Raw genomic sequence first — 10,457 nt, forward strand, 5'->3', positions numbered from 1 at the left:
GACCTCTCTCCCGGAAGGTTTTTAATATCATAAATATCACCAAACTTTTAATTATCTTCATTTTAATAATTAAAACAATTCAAAGCAATTAAAATCATCTAAACAAATATTATCTGTTGGAATAGTGCCGCTCCACTATCTCATGTTTTGTTCTTACATGATTAATTTTTAATAGTGAGAATAAAGCTACGTTGCCACTGTCTGAGATATGTTAGGTTGCCTACCCTCTGCTCTTTGACCTGCAATTTACAATCAAAAGTCTCAACTATTTATTCATCTATGTAAAATTAAGTCCTCCTTTCAATGGAGATTAATATCTCTGTGGGTACATATGTCCCCTTCTCTTTATGTAACTTGAATTAACATAAGTTTCTTTATCTGTCTGAGATAAATTTTTTCCACTTAACTCCTGCTCTTGACTTATAATTTAAGATCAAAAGCCTCTATTATTTATTCATCTATGCATTTACCTTTAATTAAATTCCCTTCTGCTTACTGTATATGCCTATTTCCAGGCTCTGTTTTTGTCATACCAGGCTGAACAATCTCAGAATTCCCATGTAGACCACATTCAAAAGAGTCTGAGTATTTGTCCTGGCATGGGCCTTTTCAAACTTCTTTTAATGTGTTTTTCTCATTCCTTCTATTCTCCCTCCTTGCCTTTATTTCCTACATTTGAGATCAAAGGCCTAGATTTCTTTATTCCATGTATACTTAAGAACATTTAAACAATTACCATTATACTCCCTCTATCCTTTAAAACAATTAAATCACATTTATGTATCCCTCTCCTGTGAATTATTTGCTTGTAGGAAGTTGGCAGCTTCTATCATCGTACACTCTGCCTCCAAGCAGCCTGTTTCTGCAGAGCAGGGACGCCCAGCACCTCTAAGCCTAAGCCCTCTGAAGCAGCTACAAACCTTTCCAAGGTAAATCCCCACTGGTGGCTGTGTTCCTTTGTTCTAGTTTTGAGGCTTGTACAAAAACCGTGTGACTCGGCTTGTTTGGCTGAGAAGCCAATTCTCCCCTCCTCCTAAACCTATATCATGGTGCTTGTGTATTGCATTCAGGAATCTCCAATTAATTTTTAAAAGTGAGTTCTCGCCTACCACGTTGGCGCCATCCCAACAGCAGTGACCGACATTTTTTTCTATTCTGGCTCAAACTGGGTAGTCTCAAAGATAAAGGGTCAAACCCTCCTCTATAGAATCTTACCAGATATGCATATCTGTAGGAATTACACCCACCCTTCAATGCCTACCCCTTCCAATTCCAAATCCCTGGGGAATGCTGCTGCACTTGGGTTGTCCCTTTCTTCTGCTACTCCCTTGCCCTTGTTCCTGTTCGACTGCATTGCGTACACTTGATATAACCTTCACAGCCTTAAGTCTTTTCTCATCGAGGCATCCCTGAAGTGGACTGTTTGAGAGCACTTGTGGAAATTCATAAGGAAGACTTCCAGGAAGGTAAAAGATTTGTTGGTCTCATGATGCCTTCAATAATATTATGCCAATCCTTATATGTCAAAAAAAAATAGTAGGGTTTATTTATATACCAAAATAATCTCTTTTCTCAATTACATTGGCCCTTGGGAGGGAAAGGTCACCTATTTTTTAAAACATAGATTTGTTCAACTGATTTTCCCCTTCAAAAGATGTAAATAAATGAATAGACAGTTTCCCTATATGTTTACTGCCTGAAAAGAATTACGGAATAAAGAACACGGGAGAATTGTCAATACCTAATTCCAGCATTGTGAGGAATGAGGACTGCTCAATAGATAGGCAGAAGAACACTTAGAAGTAAAGAATCAAATTAACAGACACTGCTACACTTTATTGCCCAATCAAGGTGAATTAAGAAAGTCAAAGAGACACCATTGACATTTATACCATGCAGCAGGTATTAACCAGAACTGTCACGGGGAAACTGGAACCTATCCCAATTCTATATATGTATCTTTTTTTAAAGTCAGCAAATTGAAGCCTCAGGGCATAGCAGGAGAAAAGCCATTGCACAGTAGTTCTAAAGCAATGCCAGGTAACTTAGAATAAATTCCCTGACAAAGCTGCCAATTGAAAGAGCCATTCAGCATTCTACCCTCCCTGAAAGGCTCAGCAGAAAAAGGAGAAAGTGCTGAAAATGTTCTAGTAAAAATACAGTCACCATGGAACCAAAAAGCTAGAAGCCATGAGATGCCTCTTCCATCAACATCCACCTCCATTTCTGTCATCAAGCATTAAGACACAAATAACCTGTGACAGCTAAGAAACCTGTTGTTGCCCAGTGGCCTCCATATGCATTCTGCAGAGGTACCAACCAAAGAAGAAAGGAGTAGGTTCCATTCCTACAACAATCAGAAGGGGAAAAGAGTCATGAAGCTATAAACTATATAACACATTACATAGTATATTGTATATCAATACATGAGAAAGTTGTTTTAACTTAGTTTGTTCATACAATAACTACATTTTGCATGCTCCCAATGCCTCAGAGTAAGACCTAGAGGATAAAAGTATAACTAAAACACAGCCCTGTGCATTTGTGTCGATATGTTCATAGTGTAAATGTGTTACCATTATGAGTTGGATCTAAAGTGTTCCCCCACAGGCTCATGAGTCTGACCATTTGGAAACCAATGGGTGGCACTGTTTGGAGGAAGATATATGACTGGCTGGTGGTGGTGGTGAAGTCACCAAAGGCAAGCCTTTGAAGGTTTTATCTTAGCTATACTTCAGGTTGTAGGAATTCAGTGAAGTCCTTAGTGAACTCATGCTGCTGAGATAGCCACATCAAAGACCCCAAAGCCTCTGCCTCATGATAGCAGCAAAACCTTCCTTGGTCAAACTTAGGGAGATGCCAAAGCCTTCTGTGGGTCTGAGGACAAATATTGACAGTGTGTGCATAATGTGTTCTCTCTAGCTTCCTGTGTTCATGTCTACTGCCTGAAGACTGCACCACTCCAGAGACCACTTCTACTGAGCTTAAATAAATGTGTCTCTTTGTTCATTTCTGTAGAATGGCCATGCTTCTTTGTTCATTTGCATATAATAACCTCACCTCCTTGTTCAGATGTATGCAATAACCCTGCCTCCCTGTACAACTGTATATGATAAATACTCTGAGCTTATGGGGTGCTGTGATTTCTTCCTCTGAGAGCCCAGACCATCCCAGCCTAGCTTTTCTTTGTCTGTTGTTTCTTCATTCTCTCATTTCCCTAGACAAGGCTTGGGAACCTGAGCCATGTAGAGCACAGCTTATGGTATGATTCTCTCACTGTTTCCACACCCACCAAGATTTGAGGAGGTGCTACCTGCTGCCACGGATTCCATGCCTATCTGTCATGATGGACTTACATGCTTAATACCAACCCAAATAAACCTCTCAAAGTTACCTCTGTGAGGTATGTGCTCACAGCAATGTAAAAGTAGCTAGCAGTATTATTAATGTCTGATGAGGCCATGTTAGCATCAATTGAGAACTACAGCTAAACAGAAAAACAGGAAGGATTGTGGGTAGGAAAATGTTAATGAGCATTGCAACAATGCAGTGGCTATTCTTGCTGCAAGAAGAAGAAGAGGAAAAGGAGGAGGAGGAGGAGAAGTGGTTGCTAGTAAAGTCTTTCTACTTCATCTTGGTCAAAAGGTCAAAGAGTGATAGCAGACATCTTCTGTTTGCACTCTTTAAGTATTCCTTCTTACATATCAGTATGTTCACAACAGAACCCCAACAAAGTCTCACTGTTCTCCCTAAGTACTATTAATATTGAATTTCAGAATTATTTCATTTCTAGATTGCCTGGAATAATGAATACAAGTTTAACTTAGTTATCTTCAGCTCTTTCTTGTCTATCTGTGAATAGCTAAGCCTCTAAAACCACAATAACGGACTGTTAGCACTCACTATGTAGAGAGATGAACATTAAATGGAATTGCTCTAACCAGATCTTTCTAATTCATCCATGCTTTATAGAATCCATTATATAACAGTCATAGAACTTTCTTAACAGTTTTCAAGAAAAAATCATTTGGAACCTGAAATAAAGCAAAAACTACAAAAACTACATATATAAATAATATAGACAAGAGAAGCGGGGGGGGGGGAAGAGAAGAGAAAGGGAGAGACAGGTAGGAGAGAGAGAGAGAGAGAGAGAGAGAGAGAGAACACTAGCTGGGGTCAAACTTAGAATCTTTCTACATCAGCCTTCTAAGTGACTAAGAGTGAAGGTGTGCACCACACTTACGACTTTCAAGAAAATAGTTAGAAAATAACTACAGAGAAAAAAAAAAAAACCTTATGCCCACAAATATGGCTTAAGCTATATCATAGCAATGAAAATAAATAGCTTAAAACTATGAAAAGCTATGTTGTTGAAGGTTATATCTATAGTCTAAATTTCTTTATTTTAATGCTTTTGGTATTTTGATGCATTTATTTGTTGGTTGGTTGTGTGTGCATGTATATATGTGTATTACGTGTTTGTGTGTGTATGTGTGTGTGTGTGTGTGTGTGTGTGTGTGTGTGTGTGTGTGTGTGCTGGGGGACAAGGCACCACCTACATTTGACTATAATGGTCCAAGACAACATGTGGGAATCATTCTCTCCTTGCACAGGTAGGTTCCAGGGATCAAACCCAAGTCATCGCTCTTGGCCACAAGCACCTTTTCCCACTGAGACAGCTCAAAGCTACCACTCTTTGTCCTTTTTAACTTTCTAACCCCACTTCTCAATGGTACTAAATTTACATTTTAATCAACCCTTTAGCTAAAATTCCATATTCACATTAAAATATGTTTCTCCTGAATACTCCCTAAACAAATGGCCTTTTATTAGTATGTTAGCCATTCAAAATATGAGCAGTCCTGAAAGAGATGGAAGAGAATGAACTCTTCCAGCATACACTCTAGCATTCCACCACCATTCAAAACCAGCACAGGTCTTCACAGCTATAGATATTTCCACCTTACGCTGTGGTTGCATCATCATGTGAAGGCTAAATTAGATGATGAAAGGGTGGTTGAAAACATATTCAAAAACCCTTACATGATTTCTTTGTTGTTAAGAGGAAAAAAAGCATTCTACTATAGTCAAGTGCTAAAAATATCTTAGTTTCTTCTGTTTTACAGAAATAGCTTTAAAAAGACAAGAGGACAGGGAAAAAATGGTCAGATAGAAATGAAACCAAGTCTGTCTAGTGTGAGTCAAATGCCAGTGGGCCTTGTCTGAAGGGCCATGCAGGTCAGGACCTTCACAGATTGTAAATGGTGTGAGAGAGAGAGAAACAGACATAAAATTACTACCTAAAGCAGAGTATGAGTGTCTTTTCACCTCATCATCATGCACTTTTAGTGTCAGAGATGCCAAGGAGACAGCTCAGTCAATAAAGCACTCCCCAGACACGCATAAGGAATGAGTTTAATCACTGGAACCCATGTTAAGAAAACAGATGTGATAGCATATGTTTGACCTCTCAGTGCTGGCCAGAGTCAGGTGAACATTTGGATATTGGGCTTGGTGTCCATCTAGCCAGCCTATCCTAAAGCATAATCCCTAGACCACAGAAGGTCCTGTGTCAGGAACCAAAGCGAGTGGCCCCTAGGGAACAACAGCAGCACCACATGCAAAATGCATGCATGAACACCCATACATACATGGCACACACACGCACACACACACACTTACCACAATGGTAGCTGACCTAGGCTAAGATGCAAACTTAACCTGACTTAGCACCATCTTCATGGTGTTCCTGTCTGTGGACCAGACTTGCTGCAGAGTTTTCTCATTCCCTGTTAATGGGAGGAGCAGCAGGGTGTTTATTTGCAAGGTTTTTATGGCATCAGATGAAGGCAAGATCCCAATTTATGCATATTAACCCCAAATTCTAAACTCTGGATAATAACTTCTCGTTATATAGGGCAAAATAGATCATTGTGTTATATGCTTATAATTATTACTTATTGACAGAAATTATTCCAGCATCATTGGGACAGGCAGAATAATGGGTCCTCATCTCCAGAGAAATTCATTTTTTTAATGTACAGAACCTATGAATAAGTCACTTTAAATGTCAAAGAAAAAATAAGTTTGAAGACAGAGTTACGATTGCTAATTCATTGACCTTAAAATGTGGAGACTGTCTTGGATTTACTGATTGGGTTTGATGTAATCAGAAGGGCACTTAAAAGTAGAAGGCCAGACAGCAAAATCAGAAGTTGTGAATGTGAACAGATTGCATAGAAATTCAAGGTCCCTGGCTCCAAACATCAAGTAGGGAACCCTCAGGGTGCAACTAGAAGCTAAGGGTGAGGGGGCAGTTACCCTTAGGGCATCTGAGGCCACTGAGTCCTGTGTCAGGCTTCTAACACAAAACTATAGCCCCATATTCGTGCTGTGAGATTAGTCAAGAAGCTTATGTAAGCTGTTGCAGCAGGAACAGAAAACAATACCGCTATCCATCTGGCCAGAGTTCTGCCAGGTTCAGGAGGCAATGAGATTTAGATGAGATACAGTCCCATGGGTTCCATTTTCTGACACAGGAATATTTTTATTATGTGTAACACAGGCTGGGAATCAAAATTGCAAACACTGAAACTTTCTGGGCACTGACATGATGTCAAAAGCAAAAGAAGATGCCTTACCTGACCTCCTGTGCTGGCTTATCATCAAAATGTAAGCTCACTAAAGATTAGATTGAAATTACCCTGGGCTCAGGGCAAAGACTATGCACAAAACATAATGAATTTCACAGTTAGACTTGATATCTCTGTATGTTTATGCAGATATTTCAGATCATAAAGAATATTTTAAATACTCTGCCCCCACATATTCCAGATAAGTGACAGTCATCCTGTGTTTAAAACAGTGAGTATTACATTTAAGATTCTATTCTTATAGTCTAGAGAATGAGGTTTATATGGAGCAATGCATGGAATTTTACAAAGCCACTTCTTTTTACTTTCCACACAGAGGATGTAGTTTGAGTTTGAAGCTGAAATATTATTATATAAGAAGTCTTTACAGGAATAGCAAGGTGCCTGTCAAAGTTTATCTCTGACCTTTCCTGCTCCTATAATGTTGGGGCAGAATTATTTCTAGCAAAAAAAAAAAAATTGAAATTCCTATGATGCCTTTGTAGATAAAGATTCTATGTTTGGTCCTGTAGAAAAAGAAAACCAATATATTACATACAATGTATTTGTGTATTATATTGTGGATTATATATGAAGGGATTGTTTTTCTAGCTTCATTGAACTACCTGATTAGAGGCTGGATAGTTCTACAATTCCTGTCTGTACTCTAGAAAGCTGAGAAAGCCAGTTTCTGATCCATCCAAGAACTGGAAGGCTGAGAAGAAGGGTAATGAAGGATCCAGCTAAGTCTGGAGTTGAAGGCCTGGCAGCTCTCTGGAGAAGTCTGGTGGCAAATCTCCATTCAATAGCTGTAAATTTTGTAGTCCGGCATATCTAGACCATGGCAGAAACAAAGATGACTCTAGCCTGGTCCCTCCAGCAGGATTGCTAAGATCCTCTTCTTATGGCTTTTGTTTCATACAGGTCTTCCTCTATAGAAGGTTGCAACTCTCAAAGAAGGTCTTCCCCCAGATTGCAAACCCCTGTGAAAATCATCTCTGAGAAGACTCTCACAGGCACATGCGAAACGTGCTTTACCAAGATTTTCTTTGTAATTTACTTTTTATTGCTCTCTGTAATTGTGTATATATGTAAGTATGAGCACATGAGTATAGTACCCATGGAAGCCAGCAGCATTGAATCTGCCTGGAGCTAGAGTTATGGACAGTGGTGAGCTGCCCCATGTGGGTACTAAGAACCACACTCAGGACCTCTAGAAGAGCAGGAAGTGCCCTTGATTGCTGTGCCATCACTCTAGCCTCTCCTTTACAAGTATTTTAAGTGTGTCTCAAGCCAGATAAATTTTCAACCAAGATGAACCACATAAATGAACCACACAGATACCTAATGAGATTGTAAACTAATGTCTTCAAATAAGGGTACTAGGAGAGCTCTTTCAAAGGAATACTTTATCTGGTAAAGGCTCATTCTCCATTTCCCCTGCTCCCTACCAAGAGTGAAGCAGCAATTCTGTGACTGAGAAGACAAAGCAGTAATGACATCAAGAAACAAACAAGGATAGAAACCATGCATTCCAAAAGATGTAAAAGAGCCTAAGGCTTTTCAGGACTGCCAAGAGCTACTCCTGATAGACGGCTAGATGTTTCATGCTCTTCATCTTGAAGTTTCTATTAAAAATAAGAGCTGCCCACTAAAATGGGAGTGGGGAGCATTAGAGGAATATAATCCAGAGACTTGGATATGCCAGGGAAATATTATATAGCAGAGTCTCGGACCCAAATTGATCACCTTTTAGCTATTAACATCAAAAGTATTGTGCATGGAAGAAACAAGTAAGTGAAATTAGCTAGTCTGAAAAAACTATATGCTGTGTGATGCCAACTTCATGACATTCTGGAAACAGCAAGACTTTGGAGATACTGTGAAGATGCCTGAAGTTGACTATAGAAAAGGAAGGGTAAATGGACAGAGCACAGAGGGTTTTCTGGGAAGTAAAACCATTCTTTGTTATCATAATGATGAAAACACAGAATTATACATTTCTAAAAATACATGGGATCTATAGAGCCAAGAGCAGAGCCTCATGGGAACTCTAGACCCTGAGTGTCAGGTGTGTCTGAGAAAGCTAAGCAACTGCATCTGATAAACTACTTTGTAGAACGTATTGATCATGAAGAAGTCCAGGCATGTGTCCAGGCAAAGAAATCCTAGACATTTCTGAACCTTATGGATACTTGGGTTGCAATTTTTAGTTTTTCATATTGGTTGATAGTTAACTATAAATAACATAGTAAACATACATTTCTCATTGCATTGATTTTCCACAGGAGTCCTTGAACATGTTTTTGTGACACAAGCGTTTTAGTACCTAACCATGTTTCCTACTTCTTGTAGATTGCTTCCAAAACCGATATGAAAACCGATAAACACAGCCATAACACTATGCAAATTTGTTCTAATGTTGTGTTAAAAACACTTCCCTTTTCACAAGTCCCATTACATGACCCTGAGTAGAATACTAAGAAGTGATTGATAGATGATAGATAATAGATTCTGTTTTTTCCTGAGAATATCTAATAATTACTTATTCTGCAAGTTAGCGCCCAAACTGTTAAAGATATAAAGAGGAAAATGTTTATGCTCTGACTTAGGAGATTGCAGTGAAGATTGGAGGTAATCAATAGGTCATAGGTGCTGACCTGAATATTTTTTCCATGTAACCGCCACATTAATTACTGGGTTGCACTGACTCAAGTAACAGATGCTTCAGTGCCAACTATGTATGGATTGGACACTTCATAAGTTACTGAAAATAATATGTGATCCAAAATTAATACAATGCTATGGAGATTGCGAGAAGCGTCACTAAGACTGTAACAGGCAATCTAGTCTTGAGTCAAAGCAGACTTCAGAATATGACATCTGTCGTGGGGCTTAAAGGAAATGAATGTTAAATTATGTAGAGAACGGCAAGAGATAGAATAGATGGTGACATCCAGGCCAGAAAAGGAAGTGTTTCAAACCTTGCGATTGCCAACTAGATAGAGAGAGAGAGAGAGAGAGAGAGAGAGAGAGAGAGAGAGGTAGAACAGAACCCAGAACAGAAAACACACACAAATTACATGGTTTCTAATCGGCAAATCATGTGACTATATGAGTCAAGTAGTTGGTATGTGCTTAATGTTATACATATATAATTTTTATATGTAATATGATTCCTAAATTTTACCATTACATTTTTACACTTAATTGCTATAATTGTACATCTATTAACATGATTCTGATTTTTACCAAGTTCTATATAAATTGTTAAAATATTTTCTTTAGCATAAGAACTTTATAAGAAAATCATTAGAATGTATCCCTTTGTTGTATAAGGTTTGAGTTACACTGTCCCAAAGTTCTTGAGCTATTATAGGATCTAAGTGGAATGAAATTACTTCTGCTTTGCAGGTCTTACCACTGCTCTTTAACCCTCTCCTTAACAACTGCTCTTGTAAACTTTATTTCTGTATGCCCCATTTCCAAGTCAGTAGTTTTCCATAGTACTTTGAACTTATTAGTAAAATGAGCTGAACGGATCAAGCGCTCATTCGTGGGTGCATGTTTGAGCCTTCAATGCATTCATGAGCAGATGTGGACCCATGCATGAACAACCCAGATGTCCACTCCTGGCTTCTGCCTCAGTCATTTTGCACTTTACCTTTTGAAAACATCTTTCTCTGATCCTTGAACTCCACAGCAGAACTAGGCTATCTGTCCAGCAAGCCCCAGAGATCTTTTTTTCCCTGATTCCTTGATGCTGAAAGTAGAGGTGTCCACTGCCATGCCTGGATTGTTACATAGGTGTTGGGAATTCTAAAC

This window comes from Mus caroli, unplaced genomic scaffold, assembly GCF_978045245.1.
Source record: "Mus caroli unplaced genomic scaffold, Mus_caroli_1 scaffold_2, whole genome shotgun sequence".
Taxonomy (NCBI): domain Eukaryota; kingdom Metazoa; phylum Chordata; class Mammalia; order Rodentia; family Muridae; genus Mus; species Mus caroli.